The 12291-nt window shown below is 48.9% G+C and overlaps 1 pseudogene; it reads right to left on the minus strand.

The window, feature by feature from the left end:
* Positions 1-9463: 9463 nt before the first annotated feature.
* LOC124974318 (TSC22 domain family protein 2-like) lies at positions 9464-11440 on the minus strand (annotated as a pseudogene).
* Between the last annotated feature and the right edge of the window lie 851 nt (positions 11441-12291).

A 12291-nucleotide genomic window follows, 5' to 3' on the forward strand; every position in this document is an offset into this window, starting at 1 on the left:
CCACTCTAGATGTGTCTTCAGGGAGGAGCAGGCTCCTGGGAATGCTGAGCAACTGGAACATTGCCGGAGAAGAGTGGAACAACAGGAAAGGGGCACAGGAGCCCGTGGAGTGGCTCCTCACTGAACCACTGGGGACGATTCAGATCTGAACACAGGTGAGGGTTGGATTAGGGTTTGGGGACGCTGGATCTGAGAGCAGTGATGACCCAGAGAGATTGCTGTGGCTGGGGGAATGCTGGAAGCTGGACTCTGTTCTGGCTCATCTGAACTGCCAGGAATCTGCTAGTCCACTTAATAAATAGTGCCTGGCCATCCAAGTCAGGCCACAGAGAAAAATATCTATAGGAAGAACGTTATGGGTTGAAATGTTTCCAACACCCAGCACCCATGAACTTGACCCTGGGTGGATACTGGGTCCTTACAAAATGATCAAGGGAAGATGAGGTCTTCAGGAGGGGCCTGAGCTATAGGACTGCTATACAAACACAGAGACCATCTTGAGCACAGGGAGAAGGCTAAGGAAAGACAGAGGTCAAGGTCAATGTGATGCTTCCACCAGTTAGGAACACCAAGGTTTGCCAACAACCCCCAGGAACCAGTATGTGACTAGAACAGATTCTCCCTCATGGCCCCCTGCAGGAAACAGTTTCTCTGAGGTCTGGACCTCAAATGGCTAGACCAGCACAGGGAGTGAATAACTGGCTGTGGTGTGACCAACAAGTGAGTAGCACTTGGTTCAGTTGGCCTTGGACACTAACATAACCACTCCCCTCTTTCCTCCTGTCAATAGAAGGCCTACCTCCTGTCCCAGGGGTTGACCTCAGCTTGTGCCACATCTATCCTGTGGGGCTGCCTTATTCCTGCAGGAAGAATCAGTCTCTGTTGAATCTGCTGCTCCTCCTTATGTGGTGATCACGGTGTTTGGTGGCAGTATAGGACCCTTTCCTGGTTTACAAATGGGTACCCCAAGGTTCAGAGACAACCTAAGGTGCTTGCCTGCAGAAGTCAGGCAGTGGGTGGGGCTCAGCTGCAACCGTGGTGGAAGAATGATTGGCAGTGGGAACCAGCCCCCTCTTAAAGTTCTGCTCCAGGGACTTTTAGTTTCAACTTCTTCGGCTTGGTTAGTAGCATCTACACAAAGTGCTTTTCAAAACACTTTACATTTTACCTTTTTTAAAGAAATGAAGTATTTTCATGGAGAATCAGGGTCATGTGATATTTTTCACATGCCACAAAGATTTCCAGCTTGACGGGCACAGCCTGCTTCTCGAGTGGTAGTTCCTTGCCCGCTGCATTTGGGCTTTACATCTCTGTATCAGCCCTGGAGAGTGGTGGCTCTGAAGTATGAAGCCCATACAGGGAAATCCAGGTCCACAAGCCCAGGCAGAACTGTCTCCTGTAACTGCACAAGTGCTGTCCTTGCAGGCGAGCTGCTGGCTGTGTTTGCTCTTCAAAGAGCAGGAGGCAATGTGGAATTTGAGGCTGGTATGTTGCGTGCAACAGAAGTGTATGAGTCACTCTGTGCTGGTTTGACCTCCCATAACTAAGACTCACCACTAGAGCTCCTGAAATAGGGTCCAGTCCCACTCGGGTGTGAGACCCCAAGCAGTCAGACCTGCAGTTGCCCATGTTCCCTTAAACCAAAGCAAAGCACGGAGACCAAGTAGCTGGTGCACACTTTCTTGGGGGTTGTATTGGTAAAGCACAAATGAGTACAACCAGAAGGTGTGCTTCCCCTAGGAGAAGATGAGGAGTCCCATTCTCGGAGTGGATGAGGTTACCTCCTGCAAGGACTCACTGTAGCTGAGTGACTGGTTGCACCCTGGCCTGCCTCTGCCCTCTGTTGTTCCATTCATCCATGCAACAGGAGTTCACAGCTCTAACTGCCTAAGAGACACGGGTTACATGCTGGAGGTGAGCCTGAGCATGGATTGGCCCGCACCCTGGACAACAAGACACGGGTAAGCAAATAATGATGGGCCCGGGGATGAGTCCCAGCATACCAGTGCTGCACAGACATGGCCACTTGATTTCAAGAACAGTCTTGGGGAAGAAATGAAATTTGCAACAGCCCTTGGAAAAGAGGTAGGTCCACATGGGATAGGAATGAGGAAGGGCATGGGAGGACCTGAGAACAACCAGGCTCTGAAGACCTGGAAGGATGAGCATTCAGGTCTACATTCTGTGACTGAATATGACTACTACAGCCTTCGTGTGAGTGACATCATGCAGTATGTGACCTTCTGTGACTGGCTCACCCCACCAACTGTCATGTCTTGAGATTCATCCCTATTGCAACATGTGGAATGTCCTTCCCTTTCCAGGTTAGGTAATACACACTGTAGATCTGTAGCATATTCTGCTTATTCTCTCATCCTTTGATGGATACTTGAGTTGCTTCCACCTTTTGGTGATTGGAATGCTGCTGCTTTGAAGGTGGGTGTACCAAGACCTGTTTGAGACCCTGCTTTCAACATTTTTGCGTGTGCTCACAAGTTGAATTGTTAGATTGTATGGTAATTCTCTTTGATGTTTTGAGAAATCATATTGTTTTCCATAGAAGCTAAACAATTTTTGTTTCTTTTGATATAGGGTTGACAATTTCTCAAGAGTGCCATGAGCATCACCATCATCACCATCATCACCACCACCATGACAGGAAACAATTCTTACTATTTCAATTGCCCTCATCTTTACTTCATTCTTTGCAGTTTGTTCAGCCATATGTAAAATGTCCATCACTTATTTAGAATGGCAACACTTATCAAAATTTGACTTTCTTTGGACATATTCCATCATTAATCATCTTCAAATGATTAAATGAGTTGTGCAGAACAGAATTGAACACTTCATGTAACAAAATACAGTGTGGTTGAAGAGCTATTTCCCACTGCTTGCCTAACCCTGCTAAAAATTAGATGCAAAAATCTTGGCAAAGTCCAGGCATTATCAGGTAAAAACAGTCCTATGGTTGCTAAATTCAGTTAGTCCTCAACATGTGCTTTGTATCATTACTGCCTAAAAAAGTTCAGAAAACATTTGTAAAATGAAATTATAGCAAAGAGAACCTAGAATATGTTGAAAGGAATTTTACCATATATGTGGAAAAATTAAGAATTAGAAAACATTAGATCATTTTATAGAACTTTAGTTTCCTTGAAAATGACAACTTTGAAGGTCTGAACTGGGGAATGGGGGCTATAAAACATGATGCCTGCCTACCAGTTGCGTAAATGCTGTGTTCACCTGCTGTGTAGCAGGCCCCTCAGCAGCTTCACATTCGTTTTCTGGAATCCTTATAATGGCCTTTCAGATGTGATTATCTCATAGAGAAAACCAAGGCTCTAGGAGGCTCAACAGCCTGCAGAAAAGACTAGGCTTCTTAAAGGCTGGATCAACAGAATATGATATGCTTATTCAGGCTTCTTTTCTGGATTCTTCCTTCTCTAGTTATTTATCCAGAGCAGGTCTAGAGACAGCAAACTTGGTGGACCCTCTAGAATTAAATGCCTTTATTTTGCTCTCATATCGGATGCTATTTTGGTTGGGTATATAATTCTAGGGCTAAAATACTTCTTCCTCAGAATTCTGGGAATATTATTCCAGTGTTTCCTACTTTTTAGTGTTGCTGCTAAGAAGATTCAAGTCAATAGAACTCTCGACTATCAACCTTTCTTTCAAAGCTGTTCACCAATTCTCTTTGCCCTCAGGACTCAGAGATTCAACCATAATGAGACAGATATCCATCTTTTCACTCAGCTGCTCCATAGTCAATCAGAAGACTGGATGTTCCTTCAGTTCTGGCAAATAATCCCCTCTTGCTTCTTGCTTAATGACTCACCTCTGCTCCCTCTGCTCTCCTGTGCATTGGGTGGGGCTCTCCTGAGACCGCACCTGTCTGACTCCAGCCTCCCACCTCCTGCTCTGTCTGGGCAACATTAATGCTGTGCTATGCTCTGCACTGGGCAGGGAGTGGGCTTTGGTCAGTCCAGCTCTGGCAGAGGCTGCTCTTCAACAGCTACTCTGTGACAGCTTCTGTAGCCCCCAGACCCTGAAGTGCTGCTGGCTTCCATCCAGAGCCTTCTCCTCCTGCTTTTCTGGATCAGGCCTCTTTTTTCAATCCTCCACTCTTTTTGTCTTTCTGAGATTGCATTAAATTTCTGGTCCACTATTCTTGTTTCTCTTCCCAGTGATTTCCTAGATTGCTTTTTACATGTTTTAGGCTATTTCATGGCATTTGTGACTGTCTCCTGGTTGTAGAAAGGATGTGCTCAGTCCATCACATGGCTCTTAATTCAGTTGGTGTTTTCACTGTTGATGTAACACAGGGGACAAAGCACCAGTGTTCGGTAAGTTACCGCTGAGGCCAGTTCTATTTATATGACCCTGCTGAAGCCCTACAGAAAACCTGGAGCATTCTACATGGATAACTCAGCATCAATTAGTTCAGACTTTTTTGTCATGCTACATTGACAGCAAGTTTTTCATGGATGGGTCAGAAATAAGATGAATTTGCTCCTCTTCCCTGTCCTTTCGAATACAAATCTCAGTAGCACAAGGTGACCTGACCATCCAGGAGCCATTTTCAGTAACAAGCAATGGTGCACCATGGAGCTATGACTATAGAATTAAGTTTTTACTTTCAGCACAGTTTTATTTTTCCCTGCAATGTTTAATACAATTTCAGTAGTGTCAAAGATGTGTGTGAAAACTGATGCCATTCACCCTCGTTTATGATTCCAAAGGAGTGTGAGTGTGTGTGTGTGTGTGTGTGTGTGTGTGTATGGATGGATGTGAAGTTTGTAATTGGATCCCATCAATAAATTTTACCATTACATAGTGTTTTGTTTACTGTTAAATCTAATCAGCTTGTCAAATAAACTCTGTCCATTATAATATGATTGTAATTAGTAAGACCAAAATGTAAAGGTGGCAAACCAAACAATGATTGTTTCCAACACTCCATGGCATTTTGGGGCTGCATTTGCCTGCTCTGTAGCATGGACCCCTGTCCCCAAAAGCGGGGGGAGAAGATGATGTTCCCAGGACGCATGTACCTTGTACAATTCGTGTGACTTTTCCATTAAGAGATGGCTTGGATTGGCTCAAACTTCTTCAGAGTTGATTAGTTCTCCATCTGCCCAGCACCCCACGTGGCTGTGATGAGAGTCATGCAGGGGCCAGGTAAGAAAGGAGCTGGAGAACCAGCAATCCCATGTTCCCCAGAGGGATGTTCCATGGCAGGGCGGCAGTGTCCTGTGGCTGCTGTAACAGAGTACCACAGACCTGGTCACATGCGTGTGCACAGTTAGCCTCCTACAGCTCCGAGGTTGAATCTGCAATCAGGGTGTCTGCAGGCCTGCGTTCCTCTGAAGGCTCTGTGAAGACTGTACTTCTGGGCCACCAGCATTCCTCCACTGCCCCCTCGTCACTTCATCTAATTGCTGCCTTGTCCCCTCTGTGGCTACTAGCACAGAGCCTTCTAGCCCCTCTCCCAAGGACCCCCATGACTCACCAAGTGCTCCCTAAAAATGCAGGATGGTCTACCATCTGTACCAGCAAAGTCCCCTCTTCTAGCAAGGGCCACGTTCAGGCAGGAAGAGGGACATATCGGGCGTTGTTTAACCTAGCCAAGTTAGTTTCCCCTAACCAAAAAATCCTGGACTTCAAAGTGAAAGCAAAACCCCCACCATTCCCTGCTTCCTCCCTTGGCCTATAGGGCCAGAGTTGATACCCTGGGCCCCAGTCTGAGCACCCAGCTTTTAGGGCCCCATCCTCACCAGAGCTTTCACTGCTGAGGTCTGAGGGGGGCAGGAGGTGGGTGGGCCAGGGGGCCATGGAAGGCAGGCCCTGGCGTTGTGAGCCTGGTGCACCACATGGGGCCCACGACACCACAACATGCAGCCGGGGGGTTGCCGAGAACATGCTCCCACAGCTGGGGCAGCCACATCCTGGTTCTGGACAGCAAGGCTGGCCTTCCTCTGTTTCTCCTGATGGAAGAAGGGGTGTGCGGCTTCCCGCCCTGCCACCTGCATCCCATGGCAGTGGTGAGCTGGGCTTGCTGGGCCCAGCACGGGGCCATATTCAGGACCCAATTATCCCCGAGTCATGTCCCTCACCTCTGGTGGCATGCTTCATGGAAGCAGGGAGCAAGAGGTTCCTGCCATGACTAACAAAATAGATTACAGAGACAGCCACTTATCTTATTTGTCATCTTGCCAAAGGAAGGCGGCTCTGAGATTCTAAGGACTGAGCTGAGGTTCAAATGCACAGCCACGAGGTAACAGCATACATCCCATACATTGCCATTCTGCACTGATGCTCCAGGAGAATGAGGAACCAGCCCTGAGCTCCTGGACCATAGGATGGGTCTTGGAAACTGGGACCAGCTTACCTATAGTCAGATAATGACCCAGGAGGAGGGAAAACTGGTTCCAAACCTTAACTACAAATCCACTTTCCATTTCCTTTGTGCTTTATTTTCTTTCTCTTTTCCCTTTTTCTTCTCTTGCACAAAAGTTGGTCCTTTACAAGAATGCTTGTTGGACTCCGTTAGCTCTCATGTGTATGGCACATGACATTTAAGATCTCCTCCAATGCTCTATGAATTACGGAGACTTTAGAAGTGAACACCTGTGTGTGTGAATCACATTATTTGAAGAGGGTAAAATGAAAGGTATGCAATCTCTGCCTGTCTCTCAAGAATGCTTAAAATTATGTTGAAATAATTAAAAATAAATATAGAAACAGAGAAATGAACGGAGCCCTCGCCTGCACAGACCAGGTCAACGTTTGGCAGCTAATGCACACAGCATGCTCATGTCCCTGTGATGGGTACACGGTGGTCTCCTCCAGCCCTGTGGCAACCTTTCCCCAGGGTCCTGGCCTCCCTTTTCAAGACCTGGCACTGTAGCCGTGACAAGTGGCCAACTCAGCAATCTGATGGTGATCCAGAGAGCAGTAGGCTCTGTGGGAGCATCTGTTAAGTTGTTCCTGGCTCCAGTTCAGCACTCAGTGGCAGGACCTTTGCTGCCAGTCATGAGACTCGGCATCACCAGGCGGCCCCCAGCAGAGCCCTGGAGGGGGAAGAGAGGAGGGCCTGCTGAGCCCGCTCACTCCCACTCTCTACTCTTCTCCCCAGTTTTTTTTTTTAATGAATACACAAAATTGTATTTATAGCACATCTCAGGGCACATTATTTAGTATTCACAATTTATCATAAGTCATTAGCAAACCACAAAAATAAAAACCATTAACCAGATAGATACACACACACACTCACACACACACAACACTAAGGGATCCTTACAATTAGGTCTTGAACTGCAGTTGACAGTTCACAATTGTGGCCATTCATGGTAGTTTCTGGAATGTGGCCACAGAGTTCACACAGGTCAGCTATCTATGGAAAGCAATCTCTTACTGTGTTCCTTTTAGGGCCAGTGATATTTCACACCTTCCCCCATTTAAAGGAGTCTGTTCGATATATAGGTAGTTTAATAGAAATTCTGTACCATTTAGTCACTGTAAAGATGGCTACACAATTCTTTATGATCTATATTTTCAACCATTGTTATATCTACCGGATTACACAAAATCAATTTGAAGAGTCTCAACCACTAATCATAAGCCTTTCTAATAAAAATGTCTAAAAAAGGTATCAACTTCATGGTAATTAACAACGTAGTCAGCAACTAATGAAAACTGAGAACTTTTGCAGTACAATCATCAGCCCTTTCAAAGGTCTAACATTTAAGATAGATTAATATAAGACCTGGTCCATCAATATGAATGACCTTGAAATTGAACTTATAGAGTCTCATATTAGGTAATGGAACCAAAAATCACAAAATTAAGTGTTTGATTAAAACTCACACCAATTTTTTTTTGTTAATCTCTCATTTTCCCTCCTTTTCTCAAAAAAAGATTGCACTTACTAAAGTCCTAAATTTACAAATATTTCCTTGGGATCTAAAGGATTTGTCATCTAGTCACAAAGTTTGTCATAATTACTCAGGACCTCTCATTCCAATTTATTTTACTTTGAATGACTACAAATAAAGCTTTATGCAGAATTCAAGAAAATGACCAAAACTAACATATTAAAATTGAGATTTTTAGTAAAACTGTGGTTTCCTCAAAAGCACCCATCTCATAATTAATCACATGCCAGGAAAACTCTCTGACTTCAAACTTAAAATTTTAAAATGCCCTCTCTTTTACAAAGGATTTTCATTAAAAACGAAAAAAAATTACTGTTTCTACCTAATGGATTCAATCCTTCACCAGGTGCATTGGTCCTGTGATTAAAAAGTCAAAAGTGTAAGATTACATCTTGGAAACTAGCATGTTAAAAATCAATGAAAGGCTAAAACAAAAATTAGAAATGTACATTTGATAAGAAACACAGATTTTAAAAGACTGGGGTGAGGGAGGGAAATGTCATGTTTAAAACAGGACTACAGACATATCAAAACCCTTGCACTAGATTAACTGCTGCAACTACTGATATGGTAGTATCTGTAGTTCAAACATTCAGGTGTCTGTGAATGAGATTCTTGAGATGATCAAATTTTAACACAGTGAGGACAAATAAATGCATCTTTGAGGTCAGAACCTAAAGAATACATTTCAAGAGTCAACAGATGTCTCTGCTTTGGTCCATAAGATCATATTAAAGCTCTGAGGAGTATAATCACATATTTACAAACTAAGAAACGTGTGATGTATTTTTCATTCATAGGTGTACTTGTGTATGGAAAGGAGGGTGGTCTAGAAACCAGCCATTACTTGAAGAGATATGGGGCAGTGTACAGAAACAGAGAGGTAAATAAAAGGTTATTTACCAACTTATCAGAAAAAATTCGCATCTGGCAGCTAGAAGAGGTTAGATGCCTGTCAATTTTTACCAAAGGTGAAAAAAATGAACTCAATCCGAATTTCAGGTTTGTCCTTATATATGAAAATGGGAGCATCTATAAAAACAGATTTTTCTAGGTAGCTTGTGGAATCAGTTTCTTTACTTGGTAGTCCCATCCATGTAAAGTTTCTCAAAGATTAGCTAGCTGAGCTCACATGTGGGGACTACACGGTACTACTCTCTAAGAGTTTCTCAAGTGGAAGAAAGACTCCCCACAAGCAAATCACCTATAAAAGTAGATGAACTTTGAATTACAAAAAGCAGAGAAGATGAAAGAATTCAGTGAGCATTTTTCAAACCAACAAAAGTCTATAACAAAAATAAAAGGCTAATTAGAAATGTGAAGTTAAGAAAAGAATGTGAAGATACTAAGAAACAAAAAGTTTTAAGATCTCATTGTATTCTTCTACATACCAATTATTTTAAAAACCCACAAAAATAACTTTGATGGTTATTACACATCTAAAGTGGTTTAACACATCCGAAATGAAAAAACATAACTTCCCAAAGCTGCAGACTGTGCTGACGCTTGGCCAAGCATTCCTATCCAATATTTAAAATAAGATCTCCATACCTGTCTTCATCGCCATCAACAGGAATAGCTATATGCTGAAGACAGAGGTTGTTCATAGGTGTTAACTGGAGGGGGTTGGCCAGGCCATCTGCAACAGGAGGCTTCACAATAGGCTTATTTTCAGCAATGAGAGAAAGTGGCGGTTGAGGTAGGGGTTCTGATTTTCTTCTAGTATCGTCAACTTGCCCGACTAAACGCTGGGTCTGAGTCTGAAACTGGCTTAGGTCAGACTGTGGTAGACTAGTTGGAGCGCTGGGAGTTGCCCGGGGTTTAGGGCAGCCCAACGTGCTGGATGACACTGCTGCTCCCACTGACAGGCGTATGGCTACTCAGCTGCTGCAACTGGGCCAGAGGCGCGGGTATATTTGGCATAGTAACAGAAGTGGTAGACACACTAGGCACGCTGGGAGAAAGCGGGCAACGCTGCAGGCACATTTGGAACTCCGGGCACCACGGTGTGAGGGCCACCAGGCACACCTGACAACTTACTGCTGCCACCGATCTGCGGCGGAGGAACCGACTGGGGCTGCCCGGCCCCGGCAGGACCCAGGCCCGGCTGCACCACGCCTCCCATGGCAGCCAGGGGCACACCAGCCTGCGGACAAGGCACAGCCTACCCGCCCTGCGCAGGTCCTGGCCCCGGAGCCACAGCTTCACTGGGCTGAGAAGACTTACCTTTCAGTTGCGGCGGCTGCTGAGGCGGCCAGGGTAAAGCTGGCCCTGGCGGAAGGGGTCTTTCTGGCGCTGGTGGACGAGGGCTGCGCTGGGCTTGGCGGCTGCAAGCCCGACACGTGCTGCTGCAAGTACTCGCTCTGGCCTGAGGGCTGGACTGGCAGCAAATGTCCGAGCGGCATCTGAGGCTGTGGGTATAAGTGCGCTGGGTGCTGCGCTGCAGGGATGCCGCCGGCCAGGCCCGGGTGCGGAGGCAAGGACACGGCGGGCTGCGCCAGGTTCGTCGGCGGCAGAACCTGTGCCCCGGGCCCCGAAGGGGCGCCGCCCGGCCTGGCACCTGGGAACTGGCTTGGCTGTGTGACTGCCATCCTTGCCTGCGGCCCCGCAGCGGCTCCGGCGAACAGCGGCAGCTGAGCCGAGCTTTGAGCCACAGCCCCACCTACGGGCGGCGGCGGCTGCGGCTGCCCGAAGCTAAAGTTCTGCGGCTGGGCCGGGGCGGGCTGGCTCAATTTCTCCGACGCGGGTAGCTGTGACACAGCAGTCAGGGAGTTGTCAGTCCTCTAGTCGGACCCGGGCGCCCCCTGCATGGAGGCCACCACCACCCACCCACCCTCCGGTGGCGCCCAGGCCGCTGTCCCGTTCAGCGGTCTGGTCGAAAGTATTGCTGTGCCTAATGCAGTCCCTGGACGGGTCAGGACGCTGCTGTCCCAGTCCTGCTCATAGTACTCCATGCACGTCCATCTGCTGCGGCGGTAGGGCTCCCCGCTCTCGTGGTCCAGGTTGATCACCCGAAAGCAAGAACTGCAAGTGGTGGGGGGCTGCGCTGGGGCTGCAGTACCTGGTCCGCTGGACGGGCCCGCCGCAGAGGGGCCTCCCTGAGCCCCCATGGTGGGGGCCGAGATGATGGCCGCCGCCAGGGAACTGGCGAGCGCCCCGGCCATGCTCTGGGCTGAAACAGCTCCTCCTCCATTGGCGGGAGCAGCCGCCGCGGCCGCCAGCTGCCCGTCCAGGAGGAGGTTTGGGGAGACAGTCCCGGGGGTCTCCGTGTCCCCGACATTGTTGAGCGTCTCTTCGGAGGAGCTGCGCTCACAGACCTCCTTGGGGCCTTAATCCATGGCCCGGGAAACGTCGAATATCTCGGAGGAGACGTCCTCCGTGCGAGACTCGTCCGGGTCGTCCAGGCTCTCAGTGTCCTTGGTGATGCTGGTGGCCACTTGGGCAGTGGTGACACTGGTGATCTGGAAGCAGTTCTTCTTGGCCAGCATCTTGGACATGGTGAAGAAGGCTGGCGGGCAGCGGGCACCGCCGGCTCCTTGGGAGCTGGAAACCGCGGAGGCGGCGCGCGGGCCCCTGCAGACAAAGTCCAGTTCACGCTGGTCCACAGCCCACCACCTGCGATCACCAGCTGCTGCGGGCCGCCAGGTGAGACATCCTCTGCCGCTTCCTCCTGCGATTGCGCCATGGGCCCGGCCCCTCGCCTCTCCAGCGGCTCGGTCTTCCTCTTTGATCCAGCGGCTGCAGTGCCTCTATTCAGCCGGCAGCAGCGGCCAGAGCCCTCTGCGCGGCGCGCCCCGCAGGCCCGGGCGCGGTGGGAGTGGGAGGGCGGCAGCGAAGGCGTGGGGGGCGGCGGTACAGGACCAGGTTGGGCGGCGATCCGGAGCCGCGGGCGGCTGGGCCGCGCGGGCCGCGGCCTGCCCTCCTGGCTCAGCCGGCGCTCAGCCCAGGGATATGTCGCTGTCTCTGGCGGAAGCTGCTCGGAGGGAGGCCGGCTCTGTCCTCCCTGATGCTAGCCACCCGCGAGCGGCGGCGGGCCTCCCCGCGTGGCTCTCGGGTGAGGGGCGGTGGCGGCGGGCTGCAGGCGGGTGGCGGGCGGCGGGCGGCGGTCCTGCGAGCAAAGACTCCTGGGCTGTCTGAGGGAGCAGTGGCGCGCCCGCCTCAGAGTCCTGAGAAACTGAAATTCAAACTGCTGGAGCGGCGGCTGCAGCTCCCTCCCCTTGCCAAGATGGGGCTCCCCAACGTTTTTGAATGAAAAATTAAAAAGACATCACAGCCTCAGCTCCCTGTGGTCCCAGTGTCTCACCAGGTCGGGAGCGGGCTCTCTCTCTGATCCAGAAAGGGGCATCCA

The sequence above is a fragment of the Sciurus carolinensis genome, unplaced genomic scaffold (genome assembly GCF_902686445.1).
Source record: "Sciurus carolinensis unplaced genomic scaffold, mSciCar1.2, whole genome shotgun sequence".
NCBI classification, from domain to species: Eukaryota; Metazoa; Chordata; class Mammalia; order Rodentia; family Sciuridae; genus Sciurus; species Sciurus carolinensis.